General features: G+C 45.4%; 1 protein-coding gene and 1 long non-coding RNA gene across 4 annotated transcripts in view; both read left to right on the plus strand.

Moving 5' to 3' along the window:
• The window catches only part of LOC121598740 (matrix metalloproteinase-2), a 264,445-nt gene that overhangs the window by 68,824 nt on the left and 168,647 nt on the right, over positions 1 to 26,974 (plus strand). The window lies entirely within an intron of this gene.
• The window catches only part of LOC121598743, a 104,243-nt gene continuing 99,660 nt past the window's right edge, over positions 22,392 to 26,974 (plus strand). The window contains exon 1 of the long non-coding RNA XR_006005613.1: positions 22,392 to 24,355. This is a non-coding gene — a long non-coding RNA (uncharacterized LOC121598743). The remainder of the gene's footprint in view (positions 24,356 to 26,974) is intronic.

Genomic DNA, 26,974 nt, shown 5'->3' on the forward strand with positions numbered 1-26,974 from the left:
CCTTTACCCATCACAATAACGATGGTTCATAACCGCGGATGTAATGAAACGCGCAAGTAATCAAAATCCAAAGCCCTCTTGCTCTTCCAGCTCGCAGAAGAATAAATAAAACAGCGGATGATCCAAAGCAGCAAATGTGCATAGTTTCCGGTGCAGTATGTGTGTGTGTGTGTGTGTGTGTGTGTGTGTGTGTGTGTGTGTGTGTGTGTGTGTGTGTGTGTGTGTGTGTGTGTGTGCGATTTTCACACGATTGAACCCTGTGTGCAGGGCAGGGCACACAGTTCAGACGGTGGACAACATCACAGCGTGGTGGTGCATTAAACGCGTGCTAGGGTGCTTCATGTTTAGCTCTGGCAACGAACCACCGATTGCAGGCGACGGCGACAGGGGACGGGCGGTTCCCATAAACCAAGAGGCAACCGTACCGCGCTTTAGCATGCAAATGCGCGCGAAGCGTTTGTGCGAATGGTTCGCCCGAGCGGTGCCGCTTGTAGCCGTTTTTAATGCCGCTAAACATTACCGCTCCTGGTGGCGCCACCTTCCCAGTGTGGGCGTGTGCCTGCGCGACGGAATCTAGCGCGCCCGTACACCGAGAAGCCCCCAAAGATTAATACCGGCGTCATCGTTGAACTTTCGTTGGGCGCGCTACGGCTTCGGAGGTTGGTTGCGTTGTGTGGCCATAAAAAGGCGGGCTGTGCAGCGGAGAAAAGTGGTGCGCGGTACATCCTTTAACCGTCTTGATCTGCTTTTAGAGCCTGTGTGTGACTGGTGGAAAGTTGTTGCCGTCATTGTCATCACTATTTTTGCCAGGGACACACGCAGGCTGCCCCAGCGCCAAATGCGACACAAAGCGGCGAACGAAGCAGGCAGCGAAGGCACGCGCTAATGATAATGATGCCAGAGCATATTATCGTGTCGCGGATGTTGTATTGGTACAGGCGGCGGCGGCGGCGGCATCAACAATCTCTGCTGCGAACGAATGCTGATGAATCACACCAACGAGAGGAGAGTGGCGGAGGGGGGTTTAAGTGTATTTTTGTCGCCCAGTTCCTCCGCCTCCGCCAGCATGGAAGTCGTCTTCCGGGTGTTGTTCCGGGCGCAGAGTCACTCTCGCCGACGGGCGGGAAGGAAATGTCTTTGATTTTATCCATTTTTACTGAGCCGAGCGTACCGCTAGAATCATCCTCGTGCTCTCTTTAAATTATACCGCTAGTTGGCCGCCCTGTAATCGACAACATTATTGGGTTGGAGAGCGCAGAAGGAAGATGACACAAAAAAACACACAAGACAACCATCACTCTTTGGCGGTACATGTTTTCCTACCCTGCTTGGAGTTGTCTGTGAAATTTGCGTTTAAAAAAAAAACAACACTCCACCACAAAGCAACATTTTTAACTTGTGAGTGTCAGGAGCTTTCCAAGCAGAAGCACAAGCAGAGAAAAGAGCAGTTAAAGCGAGAGGCAAAAAAGTCCAATGCAATAAAAAGTGCTAATAAAAAATAATGTAAAATATCGTTGATAGCAACCAGTAACGATATAGCGTGGGAAGGGGGGGGGGGGGAAGGAGGGAATGAAAGGCAGAGACGATACGGATGAGGTAAGATGACAAAAAATATGTATGTATGCATATTGTAATTTACTGCCACAAAGTTCGCCGCCCACCATTTGTGACCATCCTCCGAGCACGAGGCCACCACGAGGCGAACGATGATCGGGCGGCTGTCATCGCAGTGCGCCTAAATGACTGCAATGCTGGGCGTGGAGCGTCCACGGGCATAAGGGGCAGGCGCGCTCCGTTTCTTATGTGCCTGCACGGGCACACTTTGCGTAACGCTCCGTTAGCGTTATGACTCTTTCGGGAAAAGAGGAGGGATGGGAAGGGGAAGAAAATATTTCATTAGAATTTTCATCGTTATCATCATCATTATCGAAGCGAGCTGATGTGGATGATGTGCTGAAGGGGCGTACCAGGGCGCTATGGGACCACCCATGAGCGGGACAAAAGCGGGAGATTTGGGTTGTGCGCTATCGTTAAATTTAAGAAAACCTTCACCCTCTTTGATAGTGAGTGCGCGCGCGCGTGTGTGTGTGTGTGTTGCAATAAAACAATATGAAGTGATGGATCCGGGATAATGAATTGTTTAGCCCAAGTGGAACCTGCTGTAAAATGTTTTAAATGGTCGGTTGGAAGCGTTGAGCTTGATGAGTTATTTTCTTGCTGTAATGAGATTGAAAATTTAAACGGCTATTAAACACACAAAAGCTAAGCATAACAGCATTTACAAACAGCTGCAGAAGTGTTGCACAATTTATTTGATTAATTGCACGTTGTTTAGAATATTCACCATTTTTAGTATTAGTGAGCTGTATTGCTCCTCCTTTGAAATGTATTGCAATGGCCCAAATGATTTTTGACAAATGTTTAGCCCTCAAACCATGTGTTTCAAAGTTTCGCTTAGTTATTATGCAACTTAACATGTTTCTTATTTTGTTTAAGTATACCAAGAGCTATAATATAAATTAATAGTCTATTAATATAAGTAATATTAATTTACGAATCATATTTTTAAAACCAATAAATGCTTTACATTGAGCAACGAGAAACAATGTGTATATTGGTGCAAACATTAATGAAAGTGAAAGAAGTAATAATGTGAGCTTTACTTCAAGAAACTGGTTTATTTTGCCAGATGTTATACAAGGCTGCACTACGAAATTTCAAGGATCCCGTTTACTCTGAAGTGCACCCCGAAATTAAATGAGGTATTGGTATCGGTTAACCCTGAAGAGACCTAAAATCAAACCCATCCAGGTCCTGAAACCGATATACCTTACCTTTACTAGTTCAGGAACTGGTCATGGCCACGTGCCGGTCCTGGACCTGATCCGTAGGCTATACCGGCCCAAGAACCATTCGGTAACCCAAATCGGTCCTGTAACCGATCATGATCCCACACCGGTCCTAGAACAGATACCTAACTCATACCAGTCCTGGAACCGAGAATGAATCCATAAACCGGTCCTGGACTCGGTCATAAACCCATACCATTTATGGAGCTGTTTATGAACACATACCGGTCCTGGAACTGATGAAAAAACTCATGCCGGAATCAAAAATGAACTTCTACCAGCTCCGCAAGTGATACTAAACTCATACCGGTCTGAAAATCCTCTCCTTCTTCTTCTCCTTCTTTTTGGCATAACAACCGTTGTTGGTCAAGGCCTGTCTGTACCACTAGTGGTGCTTGGCTTTTAGTGATTAGTGTATTACCATACCAGAATAGTCAGTCCTACGTATGGAGGCACGATCCATTTGGGGCTTGAACCCATGACGGGCATGTTATTAAGTCGTACGAGTTGACGACTGTACCACCACGCCGGCCAAAATAGCTCTCAAAATAGCCAAAATAGTGTGGAAATAGCTTCCTATTTTATTCCGTTCCTGGAATTGTACCTGGGCCTGATCTAGATTTGGAACAAAATTTAAACTGGAACCGATACAGTTCCAGTTTCGATCGAGTAACTGATTCCGCTGGGCGACAAATCATACTCGCCAGTATATGTGCAGCAAATAAAAAAAGATAAAATAAATGAATGAATGAATAAAAAGGCGAAATTTAATCGTTTTGTACAATACTCTTCAAAAACTAAAATAATATAGTAAATCTGTTAAAAACTTAAAAAAAATAGGAAAAAAATCTTTGGGCGATTAGAACATACCACAACAAAAACGTCGATGAGCGTTATTATAAAACCCTGCAGCACAAAAGGGCATTGCATTTGCATCGGCAAAATTTTCCCCATCAACCGGACTGTCACACTAAACAATGCACCAACAGCGTGATGTGCCAGAGGAAACAAATCTCTTCATGCAGTGTCAGCTCATTAAAATGAAGAAAATGAAGCATTTGAACCAAAACCCAAAAACCCGGTGCACCGACAGCGGTACCACAAAGCTCCACTCCAGCATGGTTTGTGGTTCCGTTCGTTTTCGTTACTTTCTCTCTCCTCCCTTCTTGGGTCTATCACTGTTCGGGAAGAAGGGGTACTGAGTGTTACTCCTGCTGCACTTAAACTCCGACACACACACACACACACACACACAGTACATTTGGGTGAGTGATGACGAAACACAAACTGCTTGGTATGTTTTATGGAGGGGGGGGGGGGGGCGCCGTTGAAGGTGCGAAAGGTGGGTGGTCACCTTTTTTTGTGTTTTGTGAAACAAGAAACAATTGCTCAAAACAAAAAAAAAAGGCAGGGGAGTAGCACCGAACATGCAGAACATGTTCATGATGGCGGCAAAGTTTTAGCTTCGGGGTTATTTCTCATGCTTGTTTCAGGCTTGAGGGTTATGTAGTGCGGCGTAGGTGCTGTGTTGCAGAGTTAGAAGGTAAAAGTTCGAGTGACATCTAACCGTTTTTGGGAAAGGCTGCACACTTCTTTTTCCGACCGACGTTCCCAGGCACAGGAACAACCGGGACAGCAAGCAAGCATTTCAGGCGAAGCAGCAAAGGCGGGGCCGCTGCTTTGGATTATGTGTTGCAAAAATCGCGGAAAAATGCCAGGTGACTTTTGGAAACCAAGCCACCTCCAAGATGTGTTTTCGGTGTGTTGGGTGAAACTTGTCCTTGAATGATGGCACTTTCTCTACGTGTGTGTGTGCCTGTGTAAGTGTTTCCATCTTCCTTCTTTCATGGAAAAAAGCAACTACTTCAAGGCCTTTTCAGCTGGAACCTCCCCCCTTCACCGAACGCACGTCTGAATGGTTCTGAAAGCGAAGACATGTTTCTTGCGGCTGACAATAATTGCTGGCGAAGAAGAAAAGGTAACAACAGCAAAAAAAAAAAAAAAACAAGACAAACCCGGTGTGAGATTTAGCCCAGAGACAAGAGCTGGAAAGAGGGCACCACCTGCACAGCGCACAACGACAATAGCGGAAAAGTGCAGCCGAAAGGAAAACTAGTGGGAAAACCCGCCGCCGACATTCCACCGTTTGTTGATGGAAGTGGTGGAATGGAAAGGGAGGCCATTACAAAGCGCGAACGGCCCACGGCCCACCTGGCAGAAGCAGGGGCAAGCTCGACGAGTGGGATTAGCTGTCAAAACATGTCTTCCTCATTCAGGGACATCATGTCACTGGCAGGACGGGCCCCGTGTGCCGGGAAAACTGCTCGCGAAATGTCTCTGCAAAAAAGCTGCAAGGTTGTTTTTTTTCCCTTCTTCTTTATTGTTACATTTTGTATCGCCATTTTTCTCATTCGTATGTCATACCCAGAAGGATAAATAATTGAAGCAGCGGGGGAAATCGGGAAACCCACTTGGAGGGGTGTGCTGAGCGGAGCAAAAAATCCATCAACGACACACACACACACACGAACAATTGGCTTTCCCGTTGGCGACCGACTATTGACAGGTGCGGTAGGTCCCCGTTGTCGAATCGAACCGAGAGGGTGATGGATGGAAGGAGGACAAAATTTATTACACAAAACATCACCCCGACCCCTCGACTCAGTGACACAAAAACGGAGGCTTTCCTCGAAATCGTTTATTTGAAAATGTAAAATCATTCCCAAAACGCGTTTGCAAAAGCTAATGTTGTCAGCAAAAGGCTTAAGAAAAGGCCTGGCATACGATATTGCTCCTGCAGCGCGGGAACACGACAACTATTAATGTGTGCTTGGGGAAGGGGGGGATTTGCGGCGTTGATTTTCCCCCATTTCCCGATGACCCTCATCAAACGCTCGACGTCCTTTCTCGAGAGAGAGAGATAGGTGGAGCCCATCTCGCAGGGGTCCTGCCATGCAAACAATAACACACCTTCAACCTACGCACCGATTTGAGGACTATAAAGGGTATTGCTTTTGGAAAAAGTAAAATTTATTGCCCTCACATCAAGGTGCTAATCCTCCCGCCCCCCGTTGCTTCTGCTGCCCTCTAAACTACAAAAATATATTTAACTTTTGTCGCTTCCGCATTTATTACAAATAGTTGTTTATGGGTTTGCCCCGGAGCGTTGGCTGATGGGAGGGCAATTATTTTAAAGCGCCTTGCAAGCGCCTCCCTCCGTGACGTGGGAAGCCTCCTGGGCGCCGTTGGGGAAAAGGTCAAAACTGAGGGAAAACTCAAAGGCGTAGGCGATAAATTTCAATTTCCTGCTAAGCATATGGGGAAGGATTAATATCGACAGCGTTTGAAGAAGGGTGCTTGAAAATCAAACACACACACACACGTGGCAAGATAAAATGTGGTTGGAAAAGTGGAGAAGAAAACATTCCTAACCTGAAGAGAAATGGCACTTTGCTGTGTGTGTGTTGTCCATGGACGACCCAAAGCGATTGTTCCGCCCAGTGACGGTTTGACTTTTGTTTTCGCTCGCCGAAGGATGAAGAAAAGAGGCCAAGGCGTGTGTCGGTAAGGAAGAAAAAAAACAGAAAACGAACAACAGGCGAGATAGAAATGCCTTCGGGACCACTCGGACGCAACAAGCGTAAACCCAACACAGCGCTGCTCATCCTCTGCTCGGGATCTGCTATTCGAACGCGATGATCTATAGCGCGCTATGGCTGACATTCCTGGGATGAATTGTGTGTGTGTGTGTGTGTGTGTAGAGAGTGGGGGGAGGGGATTAAAGAATTATGGCAGGAAAAATTTACAGACACACACATAACACAAAAGGCAATAAAAGCAGCGCCCTCCTCCATGTCTGCAGCCCTGCAGGATGACCGTTCCATTTACAAGTGCGATACAACTCAATTAAGGATATATGGCGCCCGGGCAGTGGTGGCGTCGCTCGCCCTTAGGGATTGTGCATTAAGGTTCGGAGTGGAGGAGGAAATAAAATAAAGTGTGTCACCCTAAACGCATCAACGGAGGGGGGGGGGGGGCGGAGTGGGATGATTAATTGTCCGCTCTAGTGGGCGATAGGTAACAGGGGCTGTTGTGTGCAATTTAGTTTCAATTTCCGACAACGGTTTTACAAGCGCTGTCAATGTTCGTAAGCAATCATCGGGTACGGGTTATGAAGTCGTTAATTTGGGAGAAAAGGAGTTGTTATTAACTTAAGTACAGTTTGCAAATGATTCATAAATTTTAACATAAAGTTTTAGCTCCGCCTAGTCGGATTTTGTTGTGGAAATCTTGCTTTTGAAATAAACAAAAAACAAAGTTGGCGATTTTACGCCTAAGTGTAGGCAACTCGCATTGCAAAAACACCCTATTACTGCGTGAGGAATTTATCGTTATGAATCAGAAGCATGAGATAAGCTTCTTTAGCATTTTTATTTGTTTTATTTTTTCTCACAACGCAGGGTTCTTCGATACCTTTTGAATAAATTAGAAGTATTAGGAGTCATTAACGTATTAAATGCAGTTCTTCGTGTTGGGTTTGGTTTGCAAATGATACATAATTCTTAATATTAATCTTTATCTTCGCCACGCTGTAATTTGCTGTGAAAATCTAGCCTTCAAAAGTAATATAATAAACTCAACTGCATTCCGCCTAATTGTATGCAACCCGCATTGCAAACGCATTGTTTTACTGCGCGAGGATTTTTTTTTCAAAGGGAATGATTCTACACTCCCTTAGCATTATAATTTGTTTTATTATTTCTCACAAAGCAGGGTTTTGTAATGCCTTTTTTAATTTAATTGTTTTCTATTCTATTTTTTATATATTTGTTTATGGCATCTCTTCATCCAACTTGCAAATGATTCAGCTTCAGCTGTTGTGCAATCGAGCGGTTCGAGCGCGCCACGGACAATGGAAACGTGCGCCCTTTTAGTGCCCTCAATAAAGTCAAACAAGGGATGAAATATTATCCTAACCACCGATACACACAAGAAGCCGGGAGGCTCACTTTAATCCATTTGGGCCTGGGCGATCGAGGAAAAAAGCGAGCGGTAGCCATTAGTCGAGCAAGAAGTGTTTAATAGGCACGATGAAAATATATCCTCAAGGAAACTCATCCTGACGGATCGTACACATGGCGTCCGTACGCACACACACACACACACACACACACACACGCACATACTGTTCCGCCGAATCGTGCCACGTGATGGATGGATTGACAACTTCCGGCCCTTCGGGATGGTCGGCTGGACGGTGTGTAAGTTTTTTTTTTGTTCGGTTTTGTTTTGTTTGGAAAGGCACACTGGGAAGTCCATCGCTCGAAGAAGGAGGCCTAAAATGGGAGGATTGGAATCGGGTGGGTATGATTGGAAGAACGGTCCAAAGTATCAAATGACCACCATTTGCCTGGAAGTGGCTATCGGTAGGCACACGCCATTTCCGCCTACTTAGTTCGAACTTCTCGCAAGGGAGCCAGATGGATCGGCGTTTGGCTTTCATTGCTCGCTTTTGTCGCAAACGTGTACATCTACTACCGCTTTGTTCATGCTTATCGAGAAAACAAAACGGGAATGAAACACACAAACGGAGAAAAAAAACCATACAACCACCCCCCCAAATGGAGGCTGCAAACTGTGAGTGCTTGCTTTTGCCGCCCCCTTTTCCGGTCGGGTGATCGTTACGGGCTCTCCGGCAACCGTAGCCGTAGCCAACCCAGTCTTCTTCCGGCCCAGCCAGGGTGGTTTCGTATAAAGTTTCCTGTCGATAAAACGCAGCAAAGACAGGAGAGGGGACGCCAATCCCTGTTGGTGGTCGAATGTAATCGAATAATGAGTGTACGCCCCCGGTCGGCTATATTCGCTGCATGACGGCGCTGCATGTGCTGATTGTGTGTACGGGAGTATGGGATGTAAAGTGTGTGAGTGTGTGTGTTTGTGTTTAGGTAGTTTGTTTTTTTCGTGTGTGTTTTTTATACTGTGTGTCCTTTACTTTCATACTACGAGGATGTGCAATGGTACAGGGTTTCTCAAGGCGAGAGCAAATTGGAGAGAGAGAGGGAGTAGCACAGTTGATGAATTGTATTACATTGTATTATACATAAAAATGTGACAAATTACAAGGCGCTTAGCGATATTTCAGGCTCAATTTTAAAGTTAAACAAAAAATCAGCTTTTTGTTATGTTTTTTTTGTTTGATTTTCATTATTCATTACATTTGGTAAAACTTCATTAGTGGTACGTACTCGGTAAACCTGGTTCAAACTAAAGCGAATCAAGTTGGACCTGCTAAATGGTCTAATTGTAACGCTTTGGCTACTGCCAAGGCCGGACGTTGTTCTATTCTCAGTTGAAACAGTGACAGAAGTGAAATTAAAAGTGAAAAAATCACTTGGCTTTTGTACCAGAATTAATTCAATAATAGAGTTACAAACGTGTTAACCCTCCTCTCGTGTTTAAGATGCTTGTTTGCACTTGTTTAAGAGCACTATGAATTGCAGCATACTTACAGGGGCAAATTATTCCTTTCTAAAAGCACAATCGAAAGGATTTCCTCACTGAAAAATCCCACAATCACGCGAACCCTGTACTTTTCTCGCTCATCATAATAGCACTTTTTTGTATGCATTGTTCGCTTTCAGGCGTAAACAAGGAAGTAGACCCATCAACTTATCAGACAACAGCGTTTGATCAAACGGTGTCACGCGAAAAAGCTTCCACGAGAGAGTGAGAGTGGGGGGTGGCAAAGCGATGGCAATTTTTAATCGTCAAATGCGAACGATCTCCCGTCCCGGTCTCATTCCACCGACACCAACACTCCAGATAGGTGCGCAAACCATGCGTCATCCCCAGACCAAACTAATGAAGGTGTCTGTTCAGCTCGCAGGCGCCGAAACCGTACGTCACCGGTCCGCATACGCCGGAAGCAGTATGCGTCCGTATGCTTCATTTGTTTGATTTTGCGTTTAATGAAAAGAAAGTGAAAAATGCGTTGCACATTCCAGCTCTTCTTTCCGCTGGCGCATGTCTCAGCGCGTGTGGGGAGCGTCTACAGTGAAAAAGAAAAACGGGACCCACCCCACACACACACACACACATATCTTCTCGGGATGACCTCGCTGAAGGTGATGCTGGGAATCGTGCTGTGCTGCAGCGCTGTCGGCGCCCGGTGGCGCAAGGGAAGCTTCATAAAATGCAAATGATAGTGCCTGACCAGTCCGCATGTATGGGTGTGTGGGTGTGCTTTAAACAAGTTCGTTAGTGTCGTGCTGCCGTCCTGCCGCAGCAACCGCCACAGCTTCTTTTTTCAGCTGCCTTTCCAATCATCCATCCCCCCTCACAAGTACGAAATAGTAGTTTGAAACGAGTATGCTGACAAGTAATTGGTATCGCTCATCTACATACGAAGTAGATTCCACTCGGTTTGGTGGGGTAGGGGGGGGGAGGGGTATTTGTGAGGAGTGAGGGCCTCAGCAACGGGGGCATATCCGGACGCAGTGGCGCCAAAATACTTGTTACGCATTTTATTACTGTTGTCGGGGACTGCTCTCTGGTTGACGAGGAGCAGGATGAGGAGGTTCACGGGGCTCATCATCCTTCATGGTTCACGCTGGCTTCTCGCATCCGTCTGCCGGGCGACGGGGTCGGGTGACTCTCCGGGAAAACGCGTGGAAAGTGTGTAATGAAGCGAGGAAAACTATTTGTTGTTGAGCAAAAATAAAAATAAAACGGAAGCACTGCTACCGGGTGGGTAGATCGTACTATTTCGTTGTGCAGTTGGAGAAATCGTTCGAGAGGAAGATTTAACGTATTTAACAATTACAATAAGGGTTGACTATTGATGAAATTTTATAATATTACACTCTCCGAAAAGCTGCACATGAAGGTTTAGGGTTTCCCTAAACAACTTAAACTGTTTGTTACACATCGAACGACTCGAGGCGAGTACAGTGATACTTTCTACACACTTTGTAGAAACTGTACATATTTCGTACGGCTTCTTCAATCATTCAGGCCAAGACTGTGAGGATGATTTCTGATACCCAGCCGGACCGGAAATGCGATATCGGAAGCATTATAAATTGATCCCACCATCATGCCGCTTCTGTTTGCTTCATCTCCAAGCGAAAACCAAACGTGAAGCAAACGTTTGGCACAAAATGATTGTGCTTTCTCTCTTGTTTATGATGAGAGAACCCTGCTGGGCTCGAACTTACCAGCGTGTGTACTTGTACTTCTTCCTCATCCCTGCTCGTCGCGTGACGGCCAAAACGGTCGGCCGGTAATAAATGTCTGCTGAATAAAATATCATTCGATGTGCGCCTGAAAGTTATGCAATGCGCTCAGCAATCGTACGCTGAAACTGTTTACAGTGTACGTTTGAATGGTGCTGTAGTGTTGGAATAAAAAAAAACACACACTCCGAGCCATTCGAAAACTGCTCCATCCCTGGTAGGCTTCATTGTAGATGTTTAGAAATTTATTTTCGTTCATTTATCTCCCCTCCCAAACGGTTGCGAATCGGGGTGGGATAAATTTTCACCTCGTTTAGTTCAATGTGTTCAGTTGGGTGGAAGTTATCCCACAACTGCTTCAATAGCGAGCGAGCGAGAGAGTGAGTCAGAGTGGGATCCACAGGCCACGCGGTGCTTGCTTTATTCGAAACTATACGCACACACCGTTGCTGTTTCTGTGTCCCGTTTGCAAATGTATGCTGCTTTATGTACAACCACTGGCAGTGTGAACGTTCGTTCAACATTTCGCCCCTTGTAGCTGTTTTAGATAAGCCTCGAAACCGCCAGCTAGCTAGAACATGGTCTCCTGTTCGGTGCCAGGATCGAAATAGTCAAAAGCAAAGGAAATGAACAACACACGCCGTAGCCACCTGTTGCATGCGGTGGGGTTAGATGAGCAAGAAGCCGGGACGAGAAACTCGGCATGCTTACTAAACATTCCACACGATGTACACAGGGTCTCCTTGTTTTAGGGAACGGCTCCCACCATAAAAAGGCCCCTTCTCTGCACGCAAGCGTTTGTCTTTTTAGACCGACGAAAGACAGAAAATGAATTACGGTACCCCGGTTGCAGGCCTTTTTCGACATCCGTGGCATGGCGTGGTAGCACATCATTAGAAGCAGACCCCCGAAAACTACGCTATTTATGATAACGATCCAACAATTTATGTGTATGTTGGCCCCCACCCTGAATTATGCTTGATAGAGGTGTAGGCGGTGGCAACTACTTTTTGCCTTTGCTATTGATGGGAAAGAGTGAAACAGTGCTATTCGAAAGAGTGATCCGGATGGAGCGAGAAACTATTCAACGCAAAGACAAAGGTTGGAAGGGATGTTGTTCCCGATTCGTAACCACTGTTCCTCTGCACTCCTTGCGGAATACCGCCTGGCGGCATGATGGATACAAATTTTGAATCGATTAAGTTGTACTAAATAAAACCCGAAACGCACCTGCTGGGCGTGCTTCGGTCCTGTTAGCTACTAAGCAGCTTTGTCTAGATATTTTCTAAACTCACTGCAAACGTTTTTGGCTAAACTTTTTCAAACGTTACCTTACGTCTTCTTTATCACAATTACGCACTGTGTGTACATAATATGCTAATCACATTAACTCTCTCTAGCCTCTAGGCACAAACTAGGCGAACTCCACCGAGTTATGAGCGCCTGTAGATAGTTGGCCCCTGCCGAAACGGTGTTTAAGCGAAAATTTAAACCCAGCAGCTTTGGCTACAAACAAAAATTTGACTAGTTCATTTAAATCCATCTTTCTTTTCAGGTAGAACTAGTTTTTAAAAACGTTATCAATAATTATATGTTTCAGAAAAAACATTAAACCCCACTATCAAAAAAGACTATTGGAGCGTTTAAGGAAAATTTTGGCTTTTTTGGGAGTGCCTTGGCAAGAAGCGGGAACGCATGATGCCCTGCAGGTGGATTCGAACACGCATTTCAATTTAGATACGATGCGAGCTGTTCGGATGGAAGTATCGACTCGAGCTCGAATCATCAACCAGGAGCACACGCCGACTAGCATCCACACGTCGGACGTCGGTTGTTTAGGATTTTAGAGCATCGAGCGCAGCACCGGTATGGTTTGGACGCTCCCTATCCCGGGGACAGTTGTTTAATGGGCAGGTCTGTGAAACGCGCCTGACGCTATGTACTCCAGCATCCGCTGTAGGGTAGGGTTGTGAATATACAAGGGAGTCGATAGTGTCGCTGAGCAAGCAGCAACGACAGACTTTACTGTACTGCTCTATGGTTGTATTTCCATTCGATGCAAGATTGTTAGAAACCCATTTTTGGCGCTAAAATATTGCATGTAATTTGTGATAGTTTTGAGCACACAATCACAGTGCCATTTCATGTGTGGCTGTGTGTGTGTGTGTTCGGTTGGAAAATGGTCCCAACTCACCGATAAATAGTTCCCCGTACCAAGATCCCATGACAGGACAGAGGAGTAGTCCTCTAAACACGCATGTTTAGCTAAACACTATCACAACACATCACACCACGTTTCCCCGCAGCTTACCACAAGCCCGCAAGAATGAAGCTTGTTGGCGTATGTGTGAACCTGAGAAGGACGCTGTAATTAAACCATTGTACATTGAATCAAACGTGTAACGGACGAGAGGCCTTCAGGATTTTGGTCCTTCGAACCGGATTTATAACTCTGAGACCGAGCGCACCGGTTACAAGACCGAACGGTGTATGTGTGTGTGTGTATGCGTATTTACCTCTCCTTTACAGCACAGCGCTTCAAGAAGATCGTTAGTTAAGAAGATTTACATAGATGAACAGTATTTAGTTTTATTACCAAACCGTAAATAGCGGACCGAAAGGGCATCACTTCACTGAGGCCTAGGGGTTTGGGATAAGTAGCCGCAAGGGTTCGCACAGAGTGAGAGCGGATGTGTGTGCCTGTGTGTGTGTGTGTATGTGTGGTTTGGTATGTTAACGGGGGCGAAGAAGGCATCCAGCCTTCTTGGGAAGGGAGTGGAAAGGATGTTGTGCTATGCCGTTGAAGAGGCAGGGGACGTATGCTCTGCCCAAAACCTCACAATGGCAGTTTGTGGTGGCTGCTTTTTTGGAGCTTATTTTGGGATGGTAACGTTACCAGCTCGAAATGGGTCCCGAACCCATTGGAAGGAAGGTTCTGAGGTATCGCTGAAGAAATGAATTATTATAAAATTTTTAGGGTGGAAAATGAAAAGAAGGAAGATATTCAAATAATTAGAATGTGTTTATCATAAATTGGGAAAACATGTTTAAATCAACAACAGTTTTTAGTGTGCATACTGTGTATTTCGCTCAAATGGAATCGCTGCTAATCGTGTGACTCACAAGCAAGGAGCAGAGCACGAGCGGCAACCACCCACAAATCCAACGTTTGTGAGGAACCCCAAACTAGTCTGGTATGTGTGTTTGCGAGCGTAAAGTGTGCATCCTCCAGCGCAACATTTCATCCTGGTAGTGGAAACAGTCTGCCAAAAATCGAACAAAACTGTAGCAATGAAACTCAACCACTTCGCTCCACCTTGTACCACCCCGGAAGCGACCGGAAACGTATTCGTCGCAGTGCAATTGAAAAGAGGAAATCCGCAACGCTTGAAACATCCGTGTGCTATGCTCGGTCGATCCATACCCCGAGAACATGTTGTTCATTCCACACGGTGATCGGTGATTTATTCCTTGCGCGTTGAATACAACACAAAAGCGAGCATGTTTTAGAAGGGGGGAGCATATTCTTCCTTCGGCATAAGAAAAGTTTTCCCCCGTATCTCGTAAGAATAGGTCCGTGGATGCATGCAATGAAAATATGCAAAATACACCTCCCTGCTACTTCGTTTGCACGATGACCGGAAACTGCAACCTTGTTTGGGTTTGCTTGCATACGCTTGGAAGCTATCCTGGTGGGTCTGGGCGCAATGTGTGCCATTTTCCGGTCCGGCACCGTTTTGATGTGGTCCAGTCTGGCTCCCTGCGAAGCTGGAACACGTCCTGGAAAAATCACACACAGAAAAAAAAACCCCAAATCGAACATTGCTTGCTACCCGCTCCGTGCGTGTCCGTCTGTTCTTTATGGGAGGAAAAGATTAAAACTCAACAGGTTCCTTCTGTTCACCGATCACTGGCGGAGGGACTACATAGTGACTCACTATGAACAGCAGGAAAGCTTTGAGAGAGCTCATGTTGTTCCTACCACTGCGTTTTTCTACAAACGTTCCAAGTACTGCAAGGGTGACTGCTTTGCTTCTTGGGAAAGAGGTAAGAGTAGAAAATCACTTCCGGCTTGCAGTCGGTCGATCGTCGTTGGCGCTTGCATTGGTGTATTGGTCACCTGCAGGGTTAAAGGGAATGTGTTTGCTTGGGTTGTAGCTCAAGAAACACACAACCTAGGGGTTTGGTTGGGTAAATGTTTCTGTTTGTCAAATGTACGGGGGATGTGTTTGAGGGGTTCTGTGTGAATGTAGAGTTATTCAGCTGAACATTAAGATTCCAGTGGAATATAATGGGGGTTTTCTTTGCGGATTTATACACATTAAATGACATCCCTTAACGGTATGTGACATCATGTTTTTTTCTATGATTTTGAAAGCTTTACATAGGACTGCTAGACTGCTTAAAATAGTTGTTATTTGCACACTGAGAAACACGCTTCAATTATTCGCCCTAGCAAAACCAAAAAATGAAAATTCGATTTTTTTTTGTTGAGAATGATTGTTAGAAGCCATGTTAGCTTCTGTTTCGAAGTTAAAAGGTTTATAATTTCCTGTTTAAAAACAAAACAAAATATGCTACACATTTACGCAATTTAGCACTTAGCTTGAATATACAATATCATCATCATTTTCGATTTCTGTTCAAGCTTTACTTCTGCATTACCATGCACATGTTAGCAATTTATTATGTTCAGTTTTCTTCTATGTTTTGCATTGCTTATCACATGCCACAAATGTGTTGTCACCAAATTTGGCAACAGTAGCACTTTGATAGTGAATTTGGAATTTTCCACGCTACCGGACAGAACACGAAAAAGCATACCCATCGCCGCCCACCGTCTGCCTGAAGCGCTTGTAGCAGCCAGTCGAACGCCAGTCAAAATCAGCTGGCTACATCAAACATCAACATAACAAAAAAACAAACAACGGAAGTGGCAGCACCGCGGACATGATGATCATCATTAGCATCATCGCTGTGTATCTCTCTCCTCATGTTTAAAAACCAATTAATGAGGCGATTTATCGCTGCCCATAAAGTGTTTATTTATAGCGAAACGTGAACGGAATGCGTAAAAAACCGCTCATGCTTTGTTTGCCATTCACTGGCGTGTGTGTGTGTGTTTTTTGGTGTTTTTTTTGTTGTCCTCTTTATCTGCACCGGTGCTTGTGGTAGTCCTTTTGGGGGGGGGGGGGCAAAACCGTTGAGGTGAAGCAAAATTCGGTGGACAGCAAGCCAGACGCCTACTATGCTGCTGACGATGCTGCTGCTGCTGCCGGAGGGAAAATATGAGCTTGTACTACAAGCGTTGCGATTATTATGACGATAATGTTACCGTGTGTGTGTGTGTGTGGGGGTATTGCGCCTTCATTGAGAACAGCATACGATGGATGAGTGGAGTGGTTGAGTATGCCCGCAGGACACACAAGCAGCACGCAAAGGAACCCTCCCATCCGTTTCTTGATTTGTTGCTGGGCGGATAAAACATACAGCTTTATCGACTCAAGGCTGAAACGATAAGCATACACACACACACACACACACACACACACACACACACACATACACATGTATACCTTCCTTTTGCATGCCTCTTCCGGGCGTGCCCGCTCATGGATTTATAATCGAAATAAAAAACACTCGCGGCCAACGGTGCGCCACCATATCTTCACTCACCCTGCCAGCTGAACAATGGGGCCCCCAAAGCCACACCGGAAAGGAAACGCTCGGTTGTCCAACGCAAACCAAAACCATGGAAAGGCCAAAACCATCTCTGCGTGGCTGTTGGGGGTGTGTGTGTGTCTCCATCTTTCGGGAAGAAAGTTTAGCCTCGATGTAGAATCGGGTTTTCGGGCTGCTAGGGCGAGCGGGAAGTGCTAGAATCGTTACCCAAGGCCCAACCATAGTGACTCCAAGATATTCCTTTCAATCTTTGCCTTTCAATGGCAAACGCATGAATGCAAGCCGCCAGCCCGCTCGCCCGCCCGGGTGGTTTTGGTAGATTGCGAGTACGATGGAATGATTAAAGTTTTGCCCCGGAGCCACCAACTCACCTATTCACCACGCGCTGGCGCTGGAGTTGTTCGAGGTTCGGTATGGTGAGCAAATTAAACTATACCCGCGTCTCATCGCGGTTTCACCGGCGCTGGCAGTGTGGGGTTTTGTGTGCAAAGGTTAGCTTTAGTAAAAATTTATCAGCTTCTTGAGGTGAATGGTGGTGGGATTTTCAATGAAAAGCAGGAAATATCGCGCAACGGTGGCCATTATGTTTGAGACTCGTGTAGTGTTAAAGGAGGTTAACAACCGAATAATGAAAATTGAAGGTTATGCCAGAGTGTGTAAAAAAGTTCCTGCACGCTACTAGACAATTGAAACACAATGCAAGTTCATTGGAATTCAAAACAGCTAAAATTCTTTATTTCTATTGACGAATGTTTACCGTAAATTGATAAAAACATGACAAAATTAAATTATTCAATTTTTTTAATAAAATTTTTTCGTGCAAAATACAGATGCGAAATGTTTTAATATCGATATTTGAAATCCTAAATTTGTAAAATAATTTGATCTCTAAATAATGATTCATAAATATTGATTCTAAATAATGAGCCATTCATGTGGTATTAGTTTTAAATAAACAGAATATTTTTACTATCATAAAAGAATAACCCAAGCGACAAAATCGACATACTTTCTTGCTCTCTCAGGTTTACTGATGTATTGGGTAGAATGAGAAAGCATGTCGATTTTGTTAGTTGGGAATACTCATAATAAAATCAATGGGAATTTAAACTGATTTGACGGAACTTATACACTTTACAAGGTTTGCATTACAAGGGTTGAGAATAAAGTATTAAAATTGTATTATGTGAAAAAACTGAGTTAGTGTAAACGTATTTTCGCTGCAGTTTATATATACCAGAAGATTCTCTTCCTTTCTTCATTGCCACAACCAACCGTTGTCGGTCTAGGCCTGTGCCTTTACCCACTAGTGAAGTAAGCTTGGCTTTCAAGTGACTTATCGTTACCATAGGAGGATAGTCAGTCCTACCACCGTATGGGAGAGCACGGTCTATTCGGGGCTTGAACCCATGACGGGCATGTTGTAAAATCGTACGAGTTGACGACTGTATCACCAGACTGGCGCCGTTGACGACTGTTACCAGAAGATTACTTTTTTATTAAATAAATTAGAGCCTTCAAACGGTCCTCAAAATTGTTATATTTGACCACTCCTCAAATAAATTCTGAATGCTAACTAGACTTATCAATTAAGGGTTATCATAAATCATAAACTATACAACACATTTTTCATACGTCTAAATTTCTATGAATTAGAGACACAAATTAAACAATAACTGATCCTTTGTAGGAAAAATTAGCGACAACACAACATTACACAACATGACAAGTTAGAAAAACTTTTAACCCAAAATTAAATATCTTTTGTTTATTTCTATTTTCAGGTAAGCAAACAATACCAGCATACCAAAAAATACCTCCATCACAAAATCATTATAATCTCGCCAGGTAAATATCACTTATTTAAAACATCTCTGTTGACAGTTGTGCTATTATGCGATGTTAAGCAGCGTACCTTTCCTCATACCTTTGTGTCAGTTCCGGCCTGCATAAGGTGGCGTTCATGAATGCGTAAGCACCGTCACAACACCGTCGCACAAAGCACCTTTACCATTTTCCAGCACGTTCTCCCGGAACCAATTGAGTGAAAATAATGCCCCTGCTCATAACAGCTTGGGGTCCGGATTTGTCGGAACACCCTTGGGTGTTCCGCACGCGTGAAGCAGTTGCAATGGGTAACGAGCAGCAGCAGCAGCAGCAGCAGCAGCAGTACTTTGAATGATGCCCTAGCGACATGCAAAAGTTTCACTCCTGCGGTGCTTCGATGCAATACTTCGTGGGGGTAAGGTTACTGCCAAATATCATTCCCACCACTACCCCGTACACTTTTGTGCAATGGATCTTATAAAAAGACGCCACTGCAGGAGCGGTTGGCGGAACGGATCCAATCAACGTTCCCGTAGTATGATCCTTTGGCGCTGTGGTGGAACGCTAAAGAATGACTTTGGCAGGAAGTAAAGCGTCCAAAGTGGCCCTAGACAATGGGAATTAATAAAATATTTCGCACCGTTCACTTTCGTTCAAACGATAAATACATGTACCAGAAAAATCGTCCATTATTAGAAGAAGCCGCTCGTAGCAGATAGCTGTGACTATGACTCAGCCTCTTTCAGCGTTTCTTTATTCTTCCCTTTTAAAGCCCCTTCCAAAAACTGTTCTTCTTGAAGCAAAGATTTTAAAGGCAGTGATTTTTTATTCCATTATCTTGACCTACCGCTGATTGATTGCTTCGCGAAAAAAATTGATATCATTCATTTCGACGAAACTAATGGGTCTCGCGGCCTCGAAAACAAAGCCCGAACGGGAAAAGGAGCGAGGAAATAGATTAAACTTTTCTGCCGACTCAGAGTGGCATGGGAATCGGATGGTAGAAGGGAAACTTCGGTGCACAATAAAAAAAGAAGAAACAGACATACGAGAAACAGGCAAAACGGAAGTGAAAGCACCGATATGGAAATAATGTTGTCTTCTAGCAAAGTGTGTGTGTGTGTGTGATTTTTTTGTTTGACTCCCCACGGAACCGGAAGAGAAATGAAAGCAGGCCGCGAAACTAATTGACAAATTGGTTTACATGGGCCACTTCCGGCTATATCCTGATGGTGGCTGTAAAATACAGAGAGATAGCGAGTGGTGGCATTGGAGTGGGGGCTGAGAGATCTGTCCCGGGCATGAGTGAAGGACATGAACAGTCGGTCACTCGGTTTGTGTGAGTGACACGGTGCACGAAAGCTAGCATAAGCGGAACATTTAATTAGATCATAAATCATCGCTCATGAATATGTATGTCGGCGGCGATGGACACGAACTACCTAACCGGTGGTAGATACTCTGCCTTGCAAACAAACAAGAAGTAAGTTGTCCAAAAAGAGATACCCAAAATAAAAGGAAAAAAAATGGACAAACTCCTGCAACACCGGCCCGTGATTTCCATGGGCTTTTCATCCCAACCCCAGAAGTCGAGTCGAGTTTGAGCGCTCATCAGACCGAGTACCGTGCAAAAATGGGTCATGAAAGATCAAAGGATCGCTCCGTTCCCCTTGCCACGGGAAAAAAATCTCTCTCCCTCTTTCTCTATCTGGATGTGTTAGGCCCCTCTTTATTCGTTGTTTTGCTTCCTTTCTACCTCCCCCTACTTTCAACTGCCATCAATTCACGAACTCGAAACGCAGTGCCAAAACCGAATCAAAGTTCATACGAATCTCTCGATTTGTAATTCATCATTTTTCGCTCGTCGCAATGGGCGAAGTGGTGTGGTGCGTTTGGTTGAAAGAAAAAATCGGAGCAAAAAAAAAAACAGAAAAATCGAGTCAGCTCGCTAACACGTGGCGCGGTGGTGGGCGCTTCGTTGCGATTGTTTTCCCAAGTTTTCCTCTCCTTTTTGCGTACTGCTTGGACGATTTGACGCGGACGGGAAATTTATTCAAATTTATACTTCCTCCCTGCGCCGTACTTCGCGAACGAACATGTTTCGAGTGTGTGTGTGTGTGCGTTTTGTTTTTTTTTTTGCATACGTCATTCCATTCCAATTTTTGCTCTGACTTTTCGCTGTCTTTGCGTGTGGAGTAGTGTGCTCGCGCTTATCTGTTCGCGCTCTAAACGTGCACTGAAGCGAATGTTCAGTGTCTTTCGGTTACATCGTGTTCGGTGCTAAATGCTGACGGCTAGAACGCTATTCATAACAGCAACTTTTCATCGGCGTTGTGAACTTGGGGAGTTGAGGTGAGGGGAAGGTATGTCAGCGAGCGTTTTTGTCGCTGTAACCGCATGTTCATGCCGGTGCGGGTGTGAAGATTTGTGTGCGATTTTGGAATTAGAGCGAAAGCTTCAGGGCAATTTTTTCGTGTGGTAATGTAATTTAATTAAATAATAGTCATGCTTTACAATACAATAATATTCCTTGTACACAATGTACAACAAATTACTTAAATAAACCTTAAATAAATTTAAAACAAACATAATTATTATAAAAATTCCAAACTAAATAGTAAAACAATTAACCAAAATGTTCCCTGCGGCTTGCCCGTGGTGAAAGCTCACCTTCACGAGTGGTGAATAAAGGATACGAACTCGATCCCAGTATGCTCACCAAAACATTTCCCCTCACATGTTTACATGGGTGTATGTTTCTTTGTCTGGAATCGTACACCAAGTCCAATACAGCGACGTGTGGCGTTCGGAAAGCTTTGTCGCAAAATCAGCTGACAGGTGGGGAAAACCTGTGTACATACATACAGACGCGGAAAGCTTCCCACCATCACCCAACCAGCCACTTGAACGAGATACTCGTTTAGTGAGCGATGAGAATGCAGTGGAGAGCAAATACGCTATCGTGCTTGCATGAGTGAGTGCTGGGTGAGTGAGATCCGGCGAGGGTTTCGAAAAATGAAAGAAGTGCGTGCGCACAGTAGGAAAGAAGTTGTGCACAATTGATCAAAAAATAAGTTGTGAGATTAGAGCTAGAAGGCAACGTTTAGAAGTAGTAATTGATTGGGAATGATTAAAGCTCATTTTAATATAGTTTCAGCTCTATTATTTTTCACAAATTACTTGATAAGGTTTTGACGCTTTTATATTTTTATAGTTTGTCGCATTAGCTTATGTTTCTTCTTTTATGTACAATACAACCTATTTTGTCCTTGAAAAGAATTTTTGATTTGGTCTTTATAAATTACCCTCTGTGCCATGCTAGAATCGAACTACCGTCTTGCTGAGTAGCAACTTTAGACCTTACCTTGAGACCATGGAGCCATCCATGTTCTTCGAGCTTATTATTATATTTAAATCAAACGATCAAGGAAGTGCTGTTTCTTACTTCAGGCTCCTTCACACAGACTAAACGAGGTACGATTGTTCTGTTCATTGTTCTTGTCTAGTAATTTATTTCTAAATTAATTAATTTCTACACTCACGTTGAACATTAAGGAGAACAGTATTAATACCTAAACATATTGTGTGATTGTTTATAAACAAAATATACGTCACCCGCGCTATGGTATCGATTTGTCCCACCGTGGTGGTGCGTGCACGCTCCGCTTCGTTGTTGAGGAATTTCACTCCCGTTATCATCATTATCGGCCTAGCATGAAATCCGACCCTCCAAACGACAGAGAAGCATTCTCTTCTTTCTGTGCGTGTGTGTGCATTGTAGCAGCAGCAGTTCGGCCTCCACTCGGCAGTCTTGCGTGAGAACACGAAGTCCCCGGGTCGTAGCGGACAAACCCGAACACTCATCTGCGCTGGGAGAGCATCCCTTCACGCGGTTGCTGCTGCTGCTACATGGTCAGACCATCGCTGAGCGCTGCGGTGAGTGGAGTGTCTGTATGTACAGTCGTTCTTCTCCTTTCAAGTGCGAACAATCCCGTTTTTTGTGCAAAAAAGGACACTGTACGAACGGTTCGGTTTCGTCCCGTTCCCGGTAGGTTGGAGGGAGGTTGGAGTCGGTTTGGGTGTGGTGCGGTATCGAGTCGAGTGTGTGTGCGTGTGTTGGGTGGAGGTGAAAAGTCCTTCGGGGTCCGGTGCATATCCGGGTACGCTTCGGGTAGTGTTCGGGTCCCGACCCGACGGAAGGAAGCGCGTGCGGATTGCATTCCACGCCCGGTCGGTCGGTGAAGGGGTAGGGCGGGACAGGACGGCCAGCAACCACTCGGACCGGTCTTCTCGTTTGGGGCCTCGCTGTTGGTGGTGCGCGTGTGTTAGTGCGCGGTGGTGCGTACAAGGCAGGCAAGTAAAGCGTGACCGGGATCCTGTGCTCGAGCAGCAGCAGCAGTAGCCGTCCGTCGTCGGCTGGGTCCTGCTGGAGTTGGCAACTGCAAATTTAGTCATTGGCCTGGCCCAGTCAGGAGTGGTTGTGCTTTCCAGTGCTAACAGGAGCAGCAGTAGCAGCAGCAGCAAAGACAGTTACACCAGAGCCTTTTGCTTTAGGTTTGATTAGAGTGAGCTTCAGTGAGGTAGAAGAGAAGTGTGTTAGCCTTAGATCCTAGGACAAGTAGTTGATAGTATAAGACAGTTTGTCTTGCAGTTCGCTTAGACATTAAAGTTCCAATAAGCAACGTTTAAAGGCACCATAAACTGCAAACAATTGAGAGCTTAAAGCTGCAACCTAACCTAACGATACATTCCAAGGAAAATTCCACTCCAATACGTTAGACAATTCCGCCAACACGGGAACAAGCGTACCAGCTTAACCTAGACGCTAAAGTGCAATCGGTTGTGTTCGCGTTTCAATCGCGTAAACTTTCCACTCCCTTAGCAACACCAAATTGGACAAACCCGATCCTCTTTATCGCACGCTCTCCCACTCTCCCTCTCTCTCGCTGTCGTGCGCATTAAATTTAGTGTGTGTAAAAAGGTTGGCAGCCCAGCCATTCCTCGCTCCCAATTAAAACAAACGGTTAACTGAGCAAACAAAATAGGAAGCAACCAACGGGACGAAACCCCAAAAAAAAAAACGCCCCCAAAACAACAGCACCAGCACACCCGGCACGATGACGAGCGCCCGACGAGTCCCGACGATGGCGCTCCAGCAGCAGCAGGAATGTTGCCACACGGCACTCGAAGCCTCGGGCATAGCCTCGGCGCGCTTTGGACGCTTTCACCAGACCTCACGTGAGGAAGGCTCGAAGTGCTGGCGAGTAGCCTCCAGAATTTATGGCCCACCTGCCACCGTCCTCTAGCACTCGTGCTCGTACAAGCGAGGATGCTCCGGGGCTCCGAGGCTTGAAAGGGGAAGCCGTAAGCCGCCCCGATCGGGTTGAGAGGCGCCCATGCTTTTGCTGTACTGGGAAGCGTGTCAAAAGCAGCAGCAGCAACAAACTTCTGGTACACAAACACCACACGTCCCTCTGTGTGTGGATGTAGCGTCCTGATTTTGGGGGCTACCCGGGAATGCCGGGAGTAGGGGAGATTTCGGTCATTCGAGAATGATGTTGCGGTTTGGATGGGCAACGTGACTCAACCAGCAACCAGTGCTACCACCGGGTGGCTGGTTGCAGCGCTTCCCGAGGTAGCAGGGTCAACGCCAGCACCACAACAACGTCCCAGCATCATCATTGCCATCATCGCCCTTCATCTCTCGGGACGCAGAAGGACCCGGGAAAAAAACGGAAGCAGGACCACGTAACGCAACTAAAAGTGAGTGAAACACTGTTGTATATTTTTCCTCTCCTCTCATGCTCTTCATGCGCCACATGATTATGCTTTTCCGCCTGTGTTGTATGTCCCTTGAACAGTTCGTTCACGTTCCCTCCAGCCGTTCGGGCCCATTTTCCATCCAGAAGGGGAGCAATCGCCCCTATTCCGCACCTACCGAGACACGAGTGCGATAGAGTAGTCCCATTTTTATGTTACTCGACCTTTTTTTCTCGGTTCTGCCTCCATTTTCCATCGCTGGAAACTTTCCCCCTGTCTTTTGATACATTTTTCATTGGGTCAGGAGAATGTGCGTGCGTGTGTGTTCGTTTTTACTCTCCTCCATTTCTATTTCCGATCTCGCTGGGGGTGGCAATGTGGGCTCTTTTCGAGGCCGGGTTTGTTTCGGTATCGAGCTTTAGTTGTTTTTTTTCTCTGCCTTTTCCTGTGAACCCGAAACAGTTTTCCGTATCCGTACGAATGTTTGTTTGGAAGAGTGTTTCCTTTTTGCGCCCAACGCATACACACACACACACAAACTCAATTTTATCTTTCGCTTTGGCTCTCTTTCCATTCTCCGGTCCGGTCTCTTATTCCATTTCAATCCGGAATATTGTAAGGACGAAGGGTGATGGGATGCGATGCGCCCTGTCTCTCTCTCTCTCTCTCTCTCTCTCTCTCTCTCTCTCGTGCACGCGCCCGGACACGGAACTCGACAGAGCACGGGGTCATATTTCTATTTTATTTTATTCGGCCAGCGTGGTGCCGCTCAAAAAAAAGGAAAGAAAAAATAAACAACTTCCAAAAAGCGAAATGCGAAACACCGCACCGAACGAAGGGCGCCTTTCGCTCCATTTCGCTGTGCGGAAAGTGGCATCATAGTGCTCTCGTTCTCGGTGACCGTTGTTGGTTGTCTGTTAATTTTCGTCAGCCAGCTAACAGTGCAGGCTTGCTGCTGTCCGCCCACCGTTTGACGCCCCGTTCTTTCCATTCACGGACACGTTGGCACCACATACAGCAGACGGTTTTGAGGCTGGAGAGAGCGCGCCACAGTTTTATTTATTTTTATGCGCACCAATATACACACTAACGGTCTTGGGGGGGACGCGCGTTCCGCTATGGCCGGGTCGCCGGCTCGATGGCAAGTGACAATTATCAACACGTCAATTGCACTTGGAGGGTTTTTGTTTTATTGGTTCGCCTGGAACAAATGCATTTTTTAACCATTTGATAGGGGAGCAGGGGAGGAGACATTTGTCGTGCTGCAGAAGATGAAATTGAATTCGTTTTGTGTGTCGTGGAGTTTCGAGCAGCGAGCGAGAGATTGTGAGGAGTTTAGAGGAAGAAAAAAAAGAGTAATTTATGGGCTGAGGAGAGTTTTGCAATATTGTACACGACAAATTAGCGAAGAGGCGCGCGGCGTGAGAAAGGGAAACTGAAGATGACTTATTGTGCTCTTTTTTAAATATGCATTTACCGTGGATATCAGTACATTTGTGTTATCCCTTTAAGACAGTAAAAGTATCATGGTCCGTAAGATTAACTCCAACCCAAATCCTTGTTGGAATCGAACTGACGTTCTGTGGCGCACTAGAGCAAGCGTTTACGTTCACCACTATAAGTCCAGTCCTGACGTTGAACAGTAAATTGTACATAAAAAGAGAAACGAGATGGATCATAATGCATTCGTAAACACTTTTAACTCATAAAAATGGAATTATTCCAAGATAAATCATTTCAAAATGTCAACCATGCTCAAACATATTACATGCATGCAAACATAAGAGCACAGGCGAGTCAACCACAAGCACAAACAAATCATTCGCTTTCGTAAGTGTTTCATCATCATTAAAAAAGTACCAAAGCTGACAGCGCAAACAACGTCCACTTGTGAAAAATTGTGCACAATGTGTTGTGTACGGGTGTGCAAGTCACTCAACTCACTCCCGGAACCATTAATAAGCTGCCTTGTAGCGAGTGCACTACTACGGGGTCCAACAGGGTCCATCAGCTCTCTCAGCCCCCCTTTTGTCCCTTTGTCCTTGCCATCCATCCTGCCATCATGGTGTTATGCATTATTCTGTGCACTATTTTCTGTGGTGGTGTTAAACCATAAATTTCAATGTGCCTGAGTGTTGGGGGCCTGGGGAATGGAGGGAAAAGAAACACGCACAATAATCACACAACCATACACCACCACCACTAGCAGAGCCAGTTCATTGCGATTTGCGCTTGCGAAACGCACGGTCGGTCGGGTTTGCGATGGCAAACCGGTTGCGAGTGTGTTAATCAATTATTGATGGAATTAATTTCTGTATTTATAAAATCGGAAATTGATTTTATGAAGTGGCTGAAGCTGCACACCCGCTGATGCCCACTCGGGGACCCGCGGAAATGGGCTGCAACTTGGGGCTTTTGGGCCACACCAACCAACAAGCGCGCCGCTCGTGGCTCCACTCCGCTCTGGGAAAACAAATATAACAATCAACACGCGAAAGCAATCCGCTTTCAATCGGTCCCGGGCATACTTTAGCGGGACGGAATGGGGGCATAATTGCAGCGGCAATGGTTGGTGGTAAGTTGCGCTTTCGGTTTTTCTCTCGGTTTTGTTGCTGTGTCTGT

Source organism: Anopheles merus, chromosome 3L, assembly GCF_017562075.2.
Source record: "Anopheles merus strain MAF chromosome 3L, AmerM5.1, whole genome shotgun sequence".
Lineage (NCBI taxonomy): Eukaryota > Metazoa > Arthropoda > Insecta > Diptera > Culicidae > Anopheles > Anopheles merus.